Source organism: Ornithorhynchus anatinus, chromosome 19 (assembly GCF_004115215.2).
Source record: "Ornithorhynchus anatinus isolate Pmale09 chromosome 19, mOrnAna1.pri.v4, whole genome shotgun sequence".
NCBI lineage: Eukaryota > Metazoa > Chordata > Mammalia > Monotremata > Ornithorhynchidae > Ornithorhynchus > Ornithorhynchus anatinus.
Genome location: NC_041746.1, coordinates 17,501,639 through 17,522,960, shown reverse-complemented (window position 1 = coordinate 17,522,960; position 21,322 = coordinate 17,501,639).

The window sequence follows — 21,322 nt, the reverse complement described above, 5'->3', positions numbered from 1 at the left end:
TCCTCCCCACTCTCTGCTAACAAATCCATTCTCTCCATCCCTTGAGTGTCCTAGAAGCCTCCTTCTGCTACTTGTTCTTGCCCCTTTTTCTTCTTTCCTGTTGTATATAATTCAGTACATGTGATTGATTGATAACCAAGGTGGTCACTTCCCTGGGTTCAGTCCCGCCCCAGGCCCTGAGCCACCACACCTGCCTAAACTAAGGTAGCCAAAGCGGAAAAGGAAGCCATGGAGGGAAATACTGCTATCCCTCTAGACTGTAAACTCATTTTGGGCAGGGAAATATTTCTGCTAATTGCTATATAGCACTCTTCCAAGCACTTAGTGCAGACGTCCCTTTTCCACTCCGTGCTTGGGGGACAGTCATAGGGGAAGGACGGCTTAGGAAGCAACATGACCTAGGAAAGAGCACGAGCCTGGAAGTCAAAGGATCTGGTTTCTACTTCTGGCTCCACCGCTTAACCTCCTGCTTGCATTTGGGCCAGACATTTAACTCCTCTGTGTCTTAGTTACCTCAAATGTATAATGAGGATGAAGACTGTGAGCCCCTTGTGGGACACGGACTGCATCCGACCTGATTACCTTGTATCTATCCGGCATTTAGGGCAGCGCCCGGCACGTAGTATGCGCTTTACAAATACCGTTAAAAAATAAACCAAAAAAAAATAAATTTAAACTCAGGGACACCCTAGAAGTATCAGTGGAAAATCTGTTGAGAAATTTCTCTCGTGAACTCAGTGGCCAATAGTATGGGCAGATCCAGCCTAGCGATTTTTATCACTCCCAATATAATTTTCAGTAGAAGTATCCCTTTTAGTCAGTGATTCCTAGTGGAAAGAGCACCGGCCAGGGAGTCGGAGGTCCTGGGTTCTAAACCTATGTCACATACTTGCTGTGTCATATTAGATATTAGATTAGATAGATATTAGAGAAGCAGCCTGGCTCAGTGGAAAGAGGCCGGGCTTGGGAGTCAGAGGTTGTGGGTTCTAATCCCGCCTCCGCCACTTGTCAGCTGTGTGACTTTGGGCAAGTCACTTAACTTCTCTGGGCCTCAGTTACCTCATCTGGAAAGTGGGGATGAAACCTGTGAGCCCCTTGAGGGACAATCTAATCACCTTGTATCCCCCCAGCGCTTAGAACAATGCTTTGCACATAGTAAGCGCTGAACACCTACCAACATTATTATTATTATCTTGAGAATGTCACTTAACTTCTTTGGGCCTAAATTACCTCGTCTATAAAATGAGAATTCAATACCTGCTCTCCCTATCACTTAAGCTAACTGAGTCCCCATGGGACAGATTGTATGGTCAGATTGTATGTACCTTTCTCTCAATTATATATTATAAATTACCTATTTATTCTTATTAATATCTGTCTCCCCCTCTAAACTGTAAGATCAGCCTGGGCAGGGGATGTTTCTTTTAATACTGACGCATTATACTCTCCGAAGTGCTTAGTACAGTGCTCTGCATAGTAGATGCTCAATAAATACCATTGACTGATTATTTTATCCTCCCCAGCACTTAGTACAGTGCTTGGCACATAACAAATGTCACCAATATCTTTAGTATCATCATTTGTATTAATCTTAATCTTGGCTTTTATGGGACAAATTCCATTAGAGAAGCAGCGTGGCGCAGTGGAAAGAGCACGGGCTTTGGAGTCAGGGCTCGTGAGTTCGAATCCCAGCTCTACCACTTGTCAGCTGTGTGACTGTGGGCAAGTCACTTAACTTCTCTGTGCCTCAGTTCCCTCATCAGTAAAACGGGGATTAAGACTGTGAGCCCCACGTGGGACAACCTGATTCCCCTGTGTCTCCCCCAGCGCTTAGAACAGTGCTCTGCACATAGTAAGCGCTTAACAAATACCAACATTATTATTATTATTATTATCCATCCATCTGGGAAAAGGGACTTCTTCAGCTCCTTCCCAGGAGTCTGTGTTCACCATAGTCCCCTGCTTGGAAAAATCCACTGCAGGATTCTTTTCTTCCTCAATCTTGTCTTTCTCCCTCACCACTTGCCTAGCCAACCATAACGGAGAAATTCAGTGATTATTTGCTATAAATCGTTATTCCTCTGCCCTTGCTATAATGGTTCAATTACACCCTCTTCTCTTCTACTTCACTGCTTCTGAAAGGAGCATAAATGTTGGGATACCTAAAAGCACATTTACTGGTAGGTACTGTGCTAAAAATAACCTCACAACCTGTGGGTGAGTTTCCAGGAAATGCTAAGCTTGTTAGAACAGAAATAACAGGGGAGTGGGTTAATTGAGTTCTAAAATGTGATTGCTTGGTTCATGGTGCATTGTGAATTTCCAAGTTGCTATCTCCTTAATAAAACGAGTCAAACCGACTTTTAAAGGAGTGTGCAATTTGAAGGGGGAATTGAAGCGTGTTACTGAAATGCTTGGGTTCTTGGGGAGCAGCGTAGCTTAATAGATAAGGCACGGGAGCTGGAGGATGTGGGTTCTAATCACCATTCTGCCACTTGCCTACTGTGTGACTTTAGGCAAGTCACTTAACTTCTCTGTGCCTCAGTTTCTTCAACTACAAAATGGAGATTCAACACCTGTTCTCCCTCCTACTTAGACCGTATACCCATTGTGGTACCCAGCCTGGTTAACTTGGCATGGTTAACTTGCATCTAGCCCAGTGCTTAGAATAGTGCTTGGCACATGATAAGTGCTTAACAAATACCATAATAAAACGAGAAAGACAACTTATTTATGACCTTGTTTTTCCTTTTGAATTTTTTTTTTAATGGAACTTCAAGTGCTTAGCTGTCTATATATTAGGAAATTTGGTGATTTACCTAATGTTATTCTAGGGGCATCTTGTTTCCTTGGGCTCATTGTGGATAGGGATCATATCCACTAACACTTCTCTCAACTGCTTAGCACAGTGTTCTGCCCACAATAAGTGCTCAGTAAATACACTGAGTGATTTGGCTAGAATTGGCGACTAAGCCCCTTCCTCGTCAACCTGACTCGATATCTTTATTCTTCCCCCCTTCCATCCTCACAGCACTATGCACATATCTGTCATTTATTTATTACATCAATGTCTGTGTCCCCCTCTAGATTTTCCATTTACAGTGCCTTTCCATTTCTAACCTTTCCATTTATAGTGCTTATTCACTTTGTTGTACCTGGTTAGATTGACTGCCAAAGTGAAAATCATTAGAAATTATACTAACAGATCTCTTCTAGCCAGTCAATCAGTCAGTGGTATTTACTGAGCACTTACTGTGTGAAAAGCACTGTACTAAGCTCTTGGGAGAGTTCGATATAACAACGAACTGACACATTCCTGCCCACAACAAGCTAATAGTCTAGAGGGGGAGACAGACATTAATATAATTAAATAGATAAATAACAGATATACGCATGTGCTGTGGGGGTGGGAGGAAGGATGAATGAAGGAAGCAAGTCAGGGCAACACAGAATGGAGCGGGAGAAGAAGTGAGGGCTTAGTCAGGGAAGGCTTCTTGGAGGAGACGTGCCTTCACTAAGCCTTTGAAGTGGGGGAGAGCAATTGTATATTTAGTATTCTGTGGTTTGCTGATTTTTTTAGGATCGAAATTTACTGGAAGGTAATCAACTAGTCTATCATCCTGGAAGAAACTACAATTCCGCATTATTCTTCACTAGAACTTATTTTTGGGGATAATGATGCTATCATCCCGGATAGTGCCGGGATTGTGGGGAATAGTTTAAGCTGATCATTTTCCTGAGAATTCAAGTAGGGTGGGGTGGGGGCAGGTGTCCGGGAGGTAGAACTTCCAGGGAGCAGAGCAAAATGGCAGGAAAGGAAAACAGAAAGAGAGGAAGAGATACTAAGAGACAAACTCTTGAAAACACACACACACACATCACATACACAGCATCATCATCCTCATCACCAATATTATTGAGTGTGTATTATGTGTTGCACTGTATTAAGTGGTTGGGAGAATACAATATAACAGTAAACAGATACATTCCCTGCCCAACATTCCCTGCCCAAAATACGCTTACAGACTAGTGAGGGAGATAAACACTAAGACACCCAAAGAAGCCCGGAATCGTTCGACCTGATGATCTTTGGTGCCCGCTATGGCATCAAAAATAAAAAACATTTATTGAGCACCTATTGCTACAGACCTGGGAGAGTACAATATCATTAGTATAAATGATCTAGAGAGAAAAACATAAAAATTACAGTTGAGTAATATATATATACATAGATATATGCACCAAATGGGAGAGGGACTGTGTCCAACTGGTGATCGTACCCCAGGGCTCAGTACGGACTTTAGCACATAGTATTTAACAAATACCACTATTATTATTAGGAGAAGAATGATAAATACAAGATAAATAAAACGCACTACTGATACCGGTCCACCCGAGTATACATAAGATTTTTACAGAGAGAGAAGGGAAATACCATGAAAAACAGTATTCCTGCTACATTTAAAAGTAATCAATTGTCCCAGATACCACATTCCAAAATATATATTGATTCTCCAGGTACATTGACAATCATCACACCATTGCATGACAGCAACTTTTGCAGTCGTGGCAGCAGGATGGATTGATGAATCAGTATAGATCTATTTTTGTCATAAAAAAGTAAAAGCTAAAGATTTTTTGGACTTAGTCCTAATTTTAAAAAATTAGGCAAAAAATCCAATGTAATCAGCTAAAACCCTAAGTAAAAATCCATACTACTATTTAAAAACTGTTAATATTCACTTCCTGATGTCCCACAAAGTAGAATGCAGTTAGTATTTTTTTTTTTACAACTTGTTGGTATGTGAACAGAATCCAAAGTTTATTACTATGATACCCACTATCTACAAAAGCAATGACAAGTTCAAAATAGAAATTCAAACTGAATAAGGCAACTCTATCTCCAAATTTCATTATGTAGTTTGGGAAGTAGCGTTGTCTAGTGGAAAGAAGATGGGCTTGGGAATCACAGGACTTGGGTTCTAATCCCAGCTCTGCCACTTGTCTGCTGTGATGCATTAGGCAAGTCACTTAACTTCTCTGGGCCTCAGTTACCTCATCTGTAAAATGGGGAATAAATACCCATCCCCGCAATTTAGACTATAGCTCTATATGGCCTAGGCACTGTGTCCAACCTTAATTACCTTGTAACTACTTCAAAATTCAGAACAGTGCTTGAATCAGGGTAAACGTTTTACAAATACTGGAAATACTGTTTTATTGCCATTGTTCTCGTCTGCCCGTCTCCCCCGATTAGACCGTAAGCCCATCAAAGGGCAGGGACTGTCTCTATCTGTTGCCGATTTGTACATTTCAAGTGCTTAGTACAGTGCTCTGCACATAGTAAGCGCTCAATAAATACTATTGAATGAATGAATGAATAATCGTCCCCCTTATTATTATTGAAATACTTGGCATTCAAAATAGTATGCTTTACTTTTAATTCTAGTTTAAGGAGTAGCAATAAGGTGATTAGGGTGAAATTGGGGTCTTTAGCTTTTTACTGACATTTTGCATGAATTTTAATTTAATAAATATGGAAGTCATATCAAAAAGATCAAATATTAAGCTTGTTTTTCATGGAAAAAACAACACCATGGGAGTGAACTACTGGGAATTTGGGGCTGGTAGATAATTTTCAAACTTTTAAAAACCTGTTTTGACATTTGTCTATTTCTAAATAACTCAAGAGTTTAACTGGACACACTAGAAGTTTCCATAATATAAGTATTTTTTCCATCAATATGCTCACTCCACTGAGAAACCACTCACACTGTGAAAAGTCATCTTTTAAAATTGGACTGTTTAAGATCTTCATAAAATTACATAAAATCAAAATCCCCCCAAAATCCCACTCATGGGGTCATTCATTTAACCTTGCAACACCTAAAACCAAACAAATTGTTCCTAAACTGGCAAACCAATTCCCACACGCAAAACATACATTACACCACAATTAACTATATTTTTTTTTTCTGGGAAAGGTGGTGATTTCAGTAGATTAGAAGGAAACCTTGTTTTGAAGAAACGAGTTTACTGAAAAAAGCAACTCCAGTTTTATAGTAAAAAAAATACACACTCTGTGTCTTGTATATTCATTGGTGGTTCTATTTTGTCCTTTTTCTTTTTTGAGGATGGGAGGCTTGAGAAGAGAAGGGAGAGTGACAGATTGATGCAGAAATACCCTCAAGGTTCAGTGGACTTATTTTCTAATGTTGAGAAATAGTTTTGTGCTTGTTTTAAATCTCACCCACCCTGGGTGATTTTTGCAGTATATGTTCGTGGAGAGACAATAAGAATGTTTCATCTTTGCTCCCATTTCAGGACCTAATCAGCCGATCATGTGGCTAGTTTGGAATAATTCTCCTGTGGATTCCTTTGTGTTGGTGAAAACATAAGCAAGCATTGTGTTATTATAATAGTATAAGATTTTTGAGGATTATTATCCACTGTCTCCAGGATCTTCCTATTTGCCTTTAAAATCCTTTTCTCTCATTCAGAGCCCTCCTGATGTGTTAATGCAAAGATTCATATTCATTTCCTTAAAAAATACTGGCAAGAAAATCTTGTTTCTTTTTTTAAAGTTTGTATTGCTATTAAGAAAACCCCACCCTAACTGTATTTTTCATTTTGCTTAGGCTCCAGATGCAAGTAAACATTAAAATGATTTTTCCTGCCTATTAGAGCTTTTTCCATGACTTCATGTTGATTTCTGTGCCCAAATAAAATGCGTAGAACAGCAGAAATCTCTAAAGCATAGTGGCCTAGTGGATTGAACACAGGTCTGGGAGGCAGAAGGACCTGGGTTCTAACGGTGGCTCTGCCACTTCTCTGCTGTGTGACCATGGTCAAGTCACTTCCCTTTCTAGAACGAGAGACACACATTAAATTGCAGATAGATATAAACATGGCCCTGTGGGCTGGGGAAGCAGGGAATGTAAAAAGTGCTTAAGCGGAAGAATCCAAAGTCCATAGGTAACATGGAATGCAGGTCCGATAGAGGAAGTGAGAACTAAGTCAGGGAAAACCCCTTGAAAGAGAGATCAGTGGATGGAACACAGGCCTGGGAGTCAGAAGATCATGGGTTCTGATCCCGACTCCACCACCTGTCAGCTGGGTGACCTTGGGAAAGTCACTTTGCTTCTCTGGAACTCAGTTATTTCATCTGCAAAATGGGGACTGGGGCTTCCAAACTGCCAAATTGTACTTCCCAAGCAGTTAGTATAGTGCTCTGCAAACAGTAAGCGGTCCGTAAATACGAGTGACTGACTGACTGATTGAATGAATGAATGAATGGATGACTGTGAACCCTACGTGGGACAGGGACTATGTCCAACCCGATTTATTCATATCCACGTGGGACAACCCAATTACCCTGTATCTACCCCAGCGCTTAGAACTGTGATGTGCACATAGTAAGCGCTTAACAAATACCAACATTATTATATCCTCCCCAAAGTTTAGTCCAGTTCCTGGTAAATAGTAAGCGCATAACAAATATCATTATTATTATTATGTGATTTTAATAGGGCTTCAAAGGTAGGGAGAATAGTGGTCTGTTGAGTACGAAGGTAGAGGAGGTTTCAGGCCAGAGGGTGTGAGCGAAGGGTGGGTGACAAGAAAGATTAAACTGAGGTAGAGGCAGTGGGTAAGAGGAGTGGCCTACGCAGGTTGAGCTGTAGTAGGAATTCAGCAAAGTAATTTAAGAGCCGGAGAGTTAATTGGATACTTTATTGACAACGGTAAAGAGATTCCATTTGATGCTGCCCCACTAAATTAACTTAGCTCCTTGACTTAAAGTCAAATTATTTAAATGGATTCAATGACTGCCTAAGAGAAGAAGAGTTGCTTACTAAAAAGAGCAAGGGCCTGGGAGTCAGGAAACCTGGATCCAAATTCCAGCTCCACGACTTGCCTTCTGTGTGTCCTTGAGCAAGTCACTTAACTTCTCTGGGTCTCAGGTTTCTTATCGGAAAAATGGGGATTTTTTTCTCTCTCCCCCTTCCCTTGAGACTGTGAGCTCCATGTGGGAGAGAAACTACTGAATTAGATCATCCTAGCATTTAGTACAGTGCTTGGCCCATAGTGTTTAACAAATAACACAATCATTATTCTTGTTTGCCTATAGGTCCTCAATAGCTCGCTCTGCTCAGCATTGTGCCAAACTTTTAGCATCTAAAGGGCAGGAGCTGGCTTTATTTTGACCAGTTCCCAGAAGACCATCACACCCAGACAGATCTTGTGGGGAGGGAACGTGTCGGCCAGATCTGTTGAATTGTACCCTCCCAAGAGCTTAGTACAGCACGGTGCATGTAGTGAGCACTCTAAATACCATAGATCAATCAATCAATGGTACTTATTGAGCGCTTCCTTTTATGCCGAGCACCATACCAAGCGCTTGTGAGAGTACAATAGAACAGAATTAGGGGACATGTTCCCTCCCCCAGACAAGCTAGAGATGATAAAATGCTTTCTGTGCTAATAAACACACCAAGGAATTTTGAAGTCGTTTCTACTTTTTCCTATTTCTCAAGAGAAGCAGTGAGAACACTCTCCTTCAGTATTTACTTCAGTTCTGAGAGACCCAAGAGTTGTATTATCACTTAGCGATGGAACTAGCACTTTGCCAAAAATCTGAAGGCCTGGGCCAATCCTTAATTTTTCAGCTCTGAGTTAGTTGTGTATATATTAGTAAAAATGAGGATTACGTTGCCTAAGATAATGTACCCTACAGATTGAAAACAGACATTCTAGATGAGTCTTTCGGCAGTTGGAAGAATAGTTCTTTCTTCCCTGCCATCACTATTCCAGGACTGATTTTAATCACGGTGAAAGGAAGTGACTATTTTTCACAGAGAAGGGTAATATTTGGTGGATAAACAGAGGAGGGGCATGAAAGGTGAAAAGAAAGAAAGAGAAGGGGGTTGGGGCCGGGGGAGGGGGAGACTTTGGGAGATAGCAATTCCTTTATCTGAGCCAGAACGACTCTCTTTAGAAAATTAAGAATGGGGGACTTGACATACAAAATTTATAACTTGTGAATCTGAGGGCGTTTAAAGGTGAGGCAGAGAGAAGTGCTGGGTGTTTTGAGGTCCACAGTTTGGCTGTCTTCCTTATGTGCTTTTCCACTCTTCACTCCCTCACAAATAGGACATTTTGATGTTTTAACAAGCACCACAGAAACGGGTTATTAAGATCCCGGTAATGCAAAAAGATTGACAAGAGTTCTTACCAGAATCAAAGAACTTTTTACCTACGGTTTACTGGAAGCAGGACTAAGATACTCTTTAAAAAAAAAATCCACAAGAGAATGAGAAGCAAGACTTCTGATCTATTTCTTGCTCCAAAGTTCTCCATCCTAGGCTGTCATGAATTCATTAAACAACATATTTGAAGCAAGAAAAGAGTTTATAAAATCCTTTGAAAATGCAAATAAAACAATAATTATTTGTATTTTCAAAGGATTACATAAATTATGTTATAAAGCCATATTTCTAAGGTTACTACCATATTTAAACTAACGCAATAAAATGGTGCGGTTATATCTTACTGGAGTTTCTATAATAGATTTGAATAGGTCTATGCTCTCTACTCTTCATTTTTGCTCTCTGGCTCAGTGGAAAGAGCCCGGGCTTTGGAGAGTCAGAGGTCATGAGTTCGAATCCCAGCTCTGCCACTTGTCAGCTGTGTGACTGTGGGCGAGTCACTTCACTTCTCCGTGCCTCAGTTACCTCATCTGTAAAATGGGGATTAAGACCGTGAGCCCCACGTGGGACAACCCGATTCCCCCGTGTCTACCCCAGCGCTTAGAACAGTGCTCTGCACATAGTAAGCGCTTAACAAATACCAACGTTATTATTATTATTACTTGTAGTAGTGTCCCAGACAAAGCCATCCACATCTCTAATCATCTAGCTCTGGTGAATGCATTTTGCTTGAAAGGAGAAATTATTCCCATATAAGTGTATCCTGTTTTGACCAAGGCCCAGATTCTTACATTACACTGGAGTTTTAACACTCACATGATTGATATGTAACAAATGCTATCCGTCCTGAGTAGTTTCAAGATCTTTTCGCATATCACCCAGGCCAGGCGGCACCGTTTCGCTACGAGAATGATTCAGTCTTATCCAGAGCCGTTTATAAATGATCAAAAATTAAAATATGCTTCTTGCCAGGCTTGCTTTGATCCTTTTGTTAAAATAAAACAAAAGGAATTATGGTATTATGATGGCCTATTAAGCAAAATACTACAGACACTAATATAATTTGTCTGAAAACCATATTTCTCACACCGCCTTTCTTTTTCATGATAGCTCGTCGTAATCTAAAATCAAAGGAACCTCCAGTTAATGCAGTTTAGGTGGAAATCAACCCTCTGAGCATTTTTGACCAAACAACAACTTTGTTTAGCATTATATATTTTTATGGCCCGGAGGAAAAAAAAGTTAGAATACTGTAGCAAGAAGAGTCCGAACTTGTAAATCATTTCCTCCTCTGCGGGACGTATTAGGTTTGCAACAAATGCTTCTAAAATTTTCCATCTGGGGGGGCGGGCCTCCTCACGGTGAGGCTCCTCATTACAGGGCCACCTGGGATCAAAGCCACCATCCCCTCCTGTGGTCTCAGTTAGTTCCATTTACTCTAATTACAAACACTTCTGCCAGACATACCAACTTTGATGGCCTCCGAAGGCCGAGTCTCGCGGGGAAGAAGTACGCGTGCGGTAATGCCTTTCTCTTCCCCATTATGGCGATGGGCGAACCATTTTTTTCTACCGAATGGGTCTCCAGATGGCCTTGCCTGACTTTACACTTTCTCAGTAGACGATCTGGGGGTAAGGGAATCAGCATGGCCCCGCGAATAGAGCACGGGCTTTGGAGTCAGAGGACCTGGGTTCTAATTCCGGCTTCGCCACATTTGTTATGGACCTTGGGCAAGTCCTACCCCCTCTTAGCCTCACATGGGACAGGGACTGAAGGCAAACGGATTATCTTGTATCGAGACTGTAAACTCTTGATGGGAAAGGAAGGTGTTCGCTGATTCTGTCACAGTGTACTCTCCCAAGTGCTTAGTACAGTGATCTGCACATAGTAAGCTCTCGAAAGATACAATTGATTGATTGTATCAGTCACCGTGTCCCCACCTACTTCACCTGGCTACTCTCCTACTACAACCCAGCCCTCACATTTCATTTCTCTAATGCCAACCTTCTCACTGTACCTTGAGCTCGTCCATCTCGCCACCGACCTCTAGCCCACGTCCTGCCTCTGGCCTGGAACACCCTCCCTCCTCATATCCGACGGACAGTTTGTCTCCCCATTTCAAAGCCTTACTGGAGGCACATGTCCTCCAACAGGCCTTCCCTGCTAAGGCCTCCTTCCCTCTTTTCCCACCCCCTTCTGCGTCACCCTGACTTGGTCCCTTTATCCACCCCACTTCCCGGCCCCACGGCACTTGTATAATTTAGCTATAATTTATTCACTTATATTGTCTGTCTCCCCCTCTAGACTGTAAGCTTGTTGTGGACAGGGACTGGGCTTCTTTATTGTTGTACCGTACTCTCCCAAGTGCTTAGTACAGTGCTCTGCACACAGTAAGCCCCCAATAAATACAATTGAATGACTGAAATTCTCTCTGCCTCCATTTCTTCATCTGTAAAATGAGGATTCCATGTCAGTTCTTTCTTCTTCTTAGCCTGTGGGATCTGAGTATCTTCTGTCTACTACAGTGCTTCGCACATATCACAATTATGATTATTAAATTAATTGTATTAAGCACTTTCTGGGTTCATTCATTCAATAGCATTTATTGAGCGCTTACTATGTGCAGAGCACTGTACTAAACACTGGGAATGTACAAATCGGTAACAGATAGAGACAGTCCCTGCCCTTCGATGGGCTTACAGTCTAATCGGGGGAGACAGACAAGAACAATAGCAATAAATAGAATCAAGATGCGCGTAGGCACTACGGATTTGGAGTGAGCGGATACCTAAGTTCTTTGAAGGGGCATACTCAAGGGGCTGTCTGAAGTGTCACGCAGCATGAGAACGTGAATCAAATGGTCAAGCAGTAGTTTTTAATAATGATGATGGTATTTAAGCGCTTACTAGGTGCCAAGCATTGTTCTAAGCAATGGGAGACATACAAGGTTATCAGGTTGTCCCATGTGGGACTCAAGTCTTAATCCCCGTTTTGCAGAAGTGGTAACTGAGGCACGGAAAAGCTGGGTTCAGAACACTTTGGAGAGTACACTACCAAAAAAAAAAAAAAAAAGATATTTTGGACATTTCCTAGCATCCTATAAAGTAGGTCACACTTTTCTAGTCAAGGACCATTAAGATTCTGCTTTATTTTTTTATTTATGGATGCTCCCCAAGAACTATGACATCTTCGGAATGTGAATCCATCCATGACCACGGGCGTAATCTTGAAATAACAACAATAATAACTACAATATTAATAACATTATTTATTAATCAATTAATGTTGGTATTTGTTAAGCGCTTACTATGTGCCGAGCACCGTTCTAAGCGCTGGGGTGGACATAGGGGAATCGGGTTGTCCCACGTGGGGCTCCCAGTCTTCATCCCCATTTTACAGATGAGGGAACTGAGGCACAGAGAAGCGAAGTGACTCGCCCACAGTCACACAGCCGACAAGTGGCAGAGCTGGATTCGAACTCATGAGCCCTGACTCCAAAGCCCGTGCTCTTTCCACTGAGCCACGCTGCTTCTCCTTACTGTATCTCTTACTGCTTACTGTACCTCAAATGCCATTTTCAGCCCTAGGACAGTTACAAGATAATCAGGTCAGAGAAAACCCAATCACTGTGTAAAAAACTCTAAACAGTTCGGTGACTAGCTTTCAACCAAACAAGAGGAAACCTACTTAAGATAGAACATGGAGGAAGCATTCGCAAGAGTTTGGGAACAATTAGAACAAATCCCCCAAATTGATTGTGGAATCCCCCTCTAAAGAACACTTTAGGGGAAAAGATAGGTTTTCTTTTATCCAGAAAAGTTTAATTCTGCTGTGGGCACAACATAGGAGTTGTTGCCAAGAAGATTTCTTAAATAGTCATCCAGCTCAGAAACTGAAGGATGGGAGGAAGCTAGGCCAGCTAACAGTCCAGCCTGACAACTGAAGTGCACCAGTGCATTAGAGAAGCAGTGTGGCTCAGTGAAAAGAGTCCGGGCTTGGGAGTCAGAGGTCATGGGTTCGAATCCCAGCTCTGCCACTTAATAATAATAAGTATTATTGTTGGTATTTGTTAAGCGCTTGCTATGTGCCGAGCACTGTTCTAAGCGCTGGGGTAGACATAGGGGAACATAGGTACATAGGGGAACATAGGTAGGGGAACATAGGTAGACATAGACACAGTCACACACTTGTCAGCTGTGTGACTGTGGGCAAGTCACTTCACTTCTCTGGGCCTCAGTTACCTCCTCTGTAAAATGGGGATTGACTGTGAGCCTCACGTGGGACAACCTGATTACCCTGTATCTACCCCAGCGCTCAGAACGGTGTTCTGCACATAGCGCTTAACAAATACCATCATTATTATTATCATCAGTCACTGGAATAGAATACTAAAGCAACTCTTAAGCATGATATCTTTCCCCCTTTTCCCCCCTTTCCCTCTGCTCCTCCCCTTCTCCCTTCCCCTCCCCTCAGCACTCTGCTCATCCGCTCAATTGTATATATTTTTTATTACCCTATTTATTTTGTTAATATGTACATCACCTTGATTCTTTTTATTGCTATTGTTTTTGTCTGTCTGTCTTCCCCGATTAGACCGTAAGCCCGTCAATGGGCAGGGACTGTCTCTATCTGTTGCTGATTTGTACATTCCAAGCGCTTAGTACAGTGCTCTGCACACAGTAAGCGCTAAATAAATACTATTGAATGAATGAATATCTTAAAGAATTTTTATATTTAATGGGCGGGCCTTTTCCTCGCTGACTCCAGATCTTTACTCGTCGTCTCCCAAGTTAAATCTAGATCATTGGATGCCACCCATCATAATGAGGAAAAATAGGGCAAAATCAGTGGGACTTTGGATTTTCAGCCTCTTGGTTTTCCCGACTCTAACTCTTCCTTCTCCTTCAACTGAAAATGTCCATGACTGATGTGAGGCTTCCTTTGCGGACTCTCCATCCCCTCCTCCTTAAAATGAGAGCGTCCGGCCTGATTCACTCCCTGGTCCTCGCCGCTTCCAGTTGACATACCCTCTCTTGGAGGGGTTCATCTAGCCCCTCGGTTCCAGCTACCATCTCCAGATAGACAATTTCTAATTCTACATCTCCACCTTTCACCTCAACTCCTCTACAAACTCATATTTTCACCTATCTCCAGGACATCTCCTTTGACCCTTGGACACTTTAAACTGAATATCACCAAAATGGAATCTCTCATCTTTCCTCCTACACCCTCTCCTCAATTTCCTCATCAGTGTTGACAACGCCACTGTCTACAGGTATGTAACCCTGATGTCATCTCTGATAACTCTCAGGCATTTACCTCAAAAATGCAGTCCGTCTCTGTCCTCTCTGTCCTGCCGGCTCTTGTTTTAATACATCATGGATAGGCCTGTGAGCCTGTGTTGGACTGTGTCCAACTGGATTATCTACCCCAGTGCTTGGTCCGGTGCTGAACACATAATAAGCGCTAACAAATGACACAGTCATTAGATACAGTGGTGTCCTTTGATGATGAGGTATCAGATCTAGGCCGCCCCATGACACCCAGTCTGCACCCATATATTCCTACAAGCCACCTTGGAAAGAATGTCACTAGGCACGGGGGCTCTGGGAGAGAGAGTGTGGATGATTCAACACAGCTCATCAACTTTACAGAAAAAGCACTCGAGCACATATCAGCTGAAAGTGCAAAAACCTGGTCCCAAACTGCCACTAAAAATGCCGGGAAAGAACTAGGAAACGAATAAGTGTGACGCAGCGTGGCCTGATGGCTAGAGCACGGGCCTGGGAGTCGGAAGGACCCGGGGTCTAACCCCGGCTCTACCCCTCGTCTGCTGTGTGATTTTGGGCGAGTCACTTAACCTCTCTTTGCCTCGGTTACCCTATCTGTAAAAAGGCGCTAAAGACTTTGAGCCTTACGTGGGGCAGAGACTGTGTCTGACCTGAATATCTTGCATCTATCTCAGTGCTTAGCACATAGTAAGCACTTAACCAATACCACAGTTATCATTATAATTATCAGGGAGTCGGAAGGAGCTGGGTTCTAATCCCAGCTCTGCCTCTAGACAAGGCCTCAGTTCCCTCATCTGTTGAATGGGGATTAAACCCCATGTGGGACATGGATTGTGTCCCACCTCATTACCTTGTATCTACTCCAGCACTTAGAACAGTGTCTGGCACATAGTAAGAGCTTAATAAATATCATTGAAAAACAGAAAACAGTGTGCTATTAAGTACTTACCAAGTGCCAAACACTGTTCTAAGCATCGGGGTAGATACGGGATAATCAGGTCAGGCACGGTTCCGGCCCCGCATGGGATTCACAGTCTAAGAGGGAGAGGAAGTATTTCATCTCCATTTTATATAACAATTTGGGTGTGTGTTAAGTGCTTACTGATTGTGTATTAAGCACTGTACTAAGTGATGGGGTCGATACAAAAATAATCGTATTGGACACCGTCCCTGTTCTTCAGTGGACTTGTAGCCTAAGTAGGAGGGAGAACAAGTATCAGATCTCTATTTTGCAAAGGAGGAAAACTGAAGCCCGGAAAAGTCAAATGACTTGCTCAAAGACACACAGCAGATAAGTGGCAAAGCTGAAAAGTCTTCCACTTTATCCCGAGCCAACTCCTTGAAGAGTTCCGCTCTGGGTTTTGGTGTCATCACAGAATAACACGTTCCGGAAGCTCCTTCTCTGGAAAGGCTGAATAAAGAGGCAGGGAGTATAATTCCCTCAGTCGGAACAGCGGTACAGCAGAAGTCGACCACCTGTTCCCTGGGATCGGTGATTTTTTGTGTTGCCGAGGCTGGATCCATTAAGTTGCTTCTTGAGAACTGTCCTGGATTTTTCCCGGTGTGGCGTTTTTATGGGGAAAATCCAGAAGAAGTAAATTTAAAATTTGCAGAAACTGCCGGCCGTCATTTTTACCCTCCATTCTCAAATGAATTTGTTTACCATGTGGGAGCAGTGGAATTCAGGTCACCACCTTAATTGACAAGTTATTGTTATTATTATTGTTTGTTAAACACTATGTGTCAAGCACTGTTCTAAGTGCTGGGGTAGATACAGATTAATCAGGTTGGACACAGTCCCTGCCCTATACGCGCTTACATCTTACATGGGGCGGGGGGTGGGGGGGGGGGAACAGGTACTGAATCTCTATTTTAGAGTTGAGGAAACCGAGGCAGAGAGAAGTGAATTGACTTGCCCAAGGTCACACAGCAGACAGGGCCTGAAACCAGAAATAGAACCCAGGGCCTCTGACTCCTAGGCCCATCTTTCCACAGGGCCACACTTGCTCCGATTCCACGGAGCTAAAAGTTGTTCACTTGAGGTGCCTTCCAGCCTTACGATTTTATGGTTTAAAATATAAAAGGAACCATTATCTAGGGGAAGTGATCCTTGACATAATGTCCACATTGTATCGGTGAATACCCATGGTAATTTTAAAGGGAAGGGGCTCGGAGGGTTGAAACTGGAAATTACAGCTTCCATTTCACAGTCTTTAAAGGAATCATTTCCTATTGCACCTAATTAGATGGTTTCTTAAGGGCTTGAATCTTATTTTCTCTTCCTCACGTATGATGGTATTTATTCAATCTATCAGTAGCAGTTATTGAGTGCTCACTGTGTCCGGAAAACTACGAAGCTTTGGGGAAGAGTATAATTTAGTCGGTGGAACGATCCCTGTCTATAAGGAGCTCAGGTCGTTTATTCAATCATTCGTTCGCATTTAGTGAGGGCAAAGCACTGTACTAAGCACTTGGGAGAGTACGCCATAACGACGGACACATTCCCTGCCCACAGCGAGCTGACAGTCTAAAGAGTACGTCCTCACCGAACGTTGGGCGCTCTGCTAAGCGCTGAGTCTCTGTGGTATAATAATGTTGGTATTTGTTAAGCGCTTACTATGTGCAGAGCACTGTTCGAAGCGCTGGGGTCGATACGAGGTCATCAGGTTGTCCCACGTGAGGCTCACGGTCTTCATCCCCATTTTACAGATGAGGGAACTGAGGCACAGAGAAGTGAAGTGACTCGCCCACGGTCACCCAGCTGCCAAGTGGCAGAGCCGGGATTCGAACCCATGACGTCCGACTCCCAAGCCCTGGCTCTTTCCACTGAGCCACGCTGCTTCCCTAGTGATATTTTCCTAGTTGATTTCCACAATAACTTCCCCTATATCGTATTCACTCTAGAGAAGGAACACGGCTAGCGGTCAGAGCACGGGCCTGGGAGTCAGAGGACCTGGGTTCTAATCCCGGCTCTGTCATGGGTCGGTCGCGAGGCCTGTGCTGTCACTTAACCTCTCTGTGCCTCAGTTAACTCGAATGAGGATTATGACAGTGGGCCCCACGTGGGAGCGGGACTGTGTCCAACCCGATTAACTTGTATCTACCCCAACGCTTAGAACAGTGCTTGGCACTTAGAACTTAGCAGGACCATAATTATTATCTGGGCTACCCTAATAACTACCTTTTACTCCACAGAAACACCTTCCATTTAGGGAATAATAAGTGTGATACACTCATTTGGGGCAAGAAACATGTCTATAATCTCTGTTATACTCTCCCAAGGACTAAGTACGGAGCTCTGCACAGAGTAAGCACTCAATACCATTGACGATGATTTGTTATGTGTTTTTAATATGCCAAACACTTGGGTAGATGCAGGATAAACAGAGTAGATATAGATGTTGTCCCAGGTGGCTCACGGTCTAAAGGGGAGGGAAAACAGATTACCACGAGTAATCTGAGGCACAGATGAGTTTAGAGCCTTGCCCAAGGTTACACAGCAGGCAAATGGCCAAACTAGTAATAGAACCCAGATCTCTTGTATTAGGGAACGATGGAGCGTCCTAGCACAAATGTGCTCATTTGAAAAGTTTCCAGGTAGCACTGATAAATTGGGCGGTTAATAATAATAAAAATAATTGTGTTTTTTTAAATAATGACATTTGTTAAGTGCTTACTACGTGCCAGACATTGTACTACGTTCTGGGGTGGATAAAAACAAATTAGGTTGGACCAAGTCTCTGTCCTCCACGCGACTCACAGTCTTAATTTTACAGATGAGGGAACTGAGGCCCCCCGAGAAGTGAAGCGACTTCCCCGAGGTCACACAGCAGACGAGTGGTGGTGGCAGAATTAGAACTCCGATTCTTCTGACTCCCGGGCCCATGTGCCATCCGCTAGGCCACGCTGCTTCTCTAAAATCACGGCACGGTGTTGAGAACTGCGTCAAGGAGAGATAAGAGCGGTGTCCTCCCTTGACTCCTGTTTGCGAGATCCGAGAGGATCCCGGTTAACAGGGACGATCTGTTACTCGTCCACCCGACAGCCTGTCTCACTTCTCCTTCCTCTTACCCTCTCAGGAACAATTGAAACAATATGTCAGCAGGAATAGTAACACCTAACAATTCCTGTTTACTATCTATAGATTTTACGCTCAAGAATGCGGAGCTCCGAGCAAGGGTTGTTAGGACATACTTAGAAATTAATAATACGATCTGAATTGATTTTGAGTCTGGAGTTCCATGTTTTTATAAATCTCTCCTTGTAAAACAAGAGTCCGTGAGTCCAGGTTCTATGTCAGAGTAGAGTTTGCTAATAAAAAGGAAGCACATGCAATAATTTTTAATTTAAAGATCAATCATTCAATGCTCTTTACTGTGCATTTACTCTATAATAATAGTAATGATGGTATTTGTTAAGTGCTTACTATGTGCCAGGCACTGTTCATTCATTCATTCAACAGTATTTATTGAGCGCTCACTCTGTGCAGAGCACCGTACTGAGCGCTTGGAACCAACAAGTCGGCAACAGATAGAGACGGTCCCTGCCGTCTGACGGGCTCGCGGTCTGATCGGGGGAGACGGACGGACGAGGACGATGGCGATAGATAGAGTCGAGGGGAAGAACGTCTCGTAAAAACCGACGGCGACTAAATAGAATCGAGGCGATGTACTTTTCATTAACAGAATAAACTGTTCTAAAGCTGGGGGAGACACAAGGTAATCGTGTTGTCCCACAGGGGCCTCACAGTCTCAATCCCCATTTTACGGAGGAGGTAACTGAGGCACGGAGAAGTGAAGTGACTTGCCCAAGGTCACACGGCTGACAAGTGGCTGAACAGGGATTAGAACCCATGACCTTCCGACTCCCGGGCCCTTGCTCTATCCACGGCACCATGCCGCTTCTCGGAATTAGTAGAGTCAGTAGACTGGAGTCCTCAAGGAGTTTACGACCTAGAGATACCCAGTTATAGCGAAGATGGGTTTTTTTAAGGTGCAAGACCTTGCGCTACAGGTTTGTGAATTATAAACCACCCCAGTTCATTACTGTCTCAGCTTCCTCATGCGTCTCCCTGTATCCAGTTTCTCCCCTCCCTGCACTGTAATTCACCCCGCTATCCGGATGATTTTTCTAAAATGTTCTCCTGCAGATAGCTTTCCGCTCATCAAAAACCTTCAGTGATCAGGCATTTCCACCTCAATCGTCTTTATCAATAATAATGTTGGTATTTGTTAAGCGCTTACTCTGTGCAGAGCACTGTTCTAAGCGCTGGGGCAGATACAGGGTGATCAGGTTGTCCCACGTGAGGTCACAGTCTTAATCCCCATTTTACACATGAGGCAACTGAGGCCCAGAGAAGTGAAGTGACTCGCCCACAGACACACAGCTGACAAGGGGCCGAGCCGGGATTCGAACCCACGGCCTCTGACTGCCAAGCCCGGGCCCTTTCCACTGAGCCACGCTGCTTCTTTATTGAGCACTTACGGTGTGCAGAGCACTCTACTAAGCACCTGGGAGAGTACTCCCCACAATATCACAGGCACGTTCCCGATTAGACCGCGAGCCCGTCAGACGGCGGGGACCGTCTCTATCTGTGGCCGACTTGTTCGTTCCAAGCGCTCAGTACGGTGCTCGGCACATAGTAAGCGCTCGATAGATACTATTGAATGAATGAATGAATTTACAGTCCGGAGGAAATCGTTCGAAGGCAGGACCTAGTGAGAATCGAACTCCCAATCCCTGGTTTATGACTGTTGGCTTTAAGGTACTACATCGACTCTCTCCACATCACTTACTGACTTGTCTGTGCACTTTGACCTTTGGCCATTTGATATTCACCCCACCCCCAACCCCACAGCACTTATGTGCCCATCTTTAAATTATATATTAGAAATTGCTTATTTATGCATAGTAACGCCTGCCTCCCCCTCTAGATATAAATTCGTTATGGGCAGGGAGCTGATCGGCTAATTCTGTTGTCCCGTACTCTCCCTTGTGCTTAGTACAGTCCTCTGTCGGAGAAGCAGCGTGGCTCGGTGAAAAGAGCCTGGGCTTCGGAATCAGCGGTCACGGGTTCGACTCCCGGCTCTGCCACTTGTCAGCCGTGTGACCGTGGGCGAGTCACTTCTCTGGGCCTCAGTTCCCTCATCCGTAAAATGGGGATTATCTGTGAGCCTCACGTGGGACAACCTGATCACCCTGTATCTGCCCCAGCGCTTAGAACAGCGCCCTGCACATAGTAAGCGCTTAACAAATACCAACATTGTTAGTAAACGCTCGATAAATACGATTGATTGATAGGTCAATTCTTTTCAACCCATCAATCCTATTTTTTGAGCATCTTTTGGGTTTAGAGCAAAACCCCCTGGAAGGACAGGGTTCGTATCTAATTCCCACCTTTGTACTCTTTCTCGAAGCTTAATAAAGTGCTCTGCATTCACTGAGTACTTAACAAATACTGTCATTTCCACCGTTCCCACGCCACTACGCCGTTCGAGAAGCAGCCCGGCCAAGTGGATAAAGCACGGTCCTGAGAGTCTGAAGGTCATAATATTTATGATATTTGTTAAGCGCTTACTGTGTGCAGAGCACTGTTCTAAGCACTGGAGTAGATACAGGGTCATCAGATTGTCCCCCGTGAGGCTCATATTTTTTTAATCTCCATTTTTACAGAGGAAGTAACTGAGGCCCAGAGAAGTGAAGTAACTTGCCCAAGGTCACATAGCAGACAAGTGGCAGAGGCGGGATGGGTTCTAGGGTCGTGGGTAGGTCACGGGTTCTAATTCCGGCTCCACCGCTTGTCTGCTGTGTGACCTGGAGAAAATC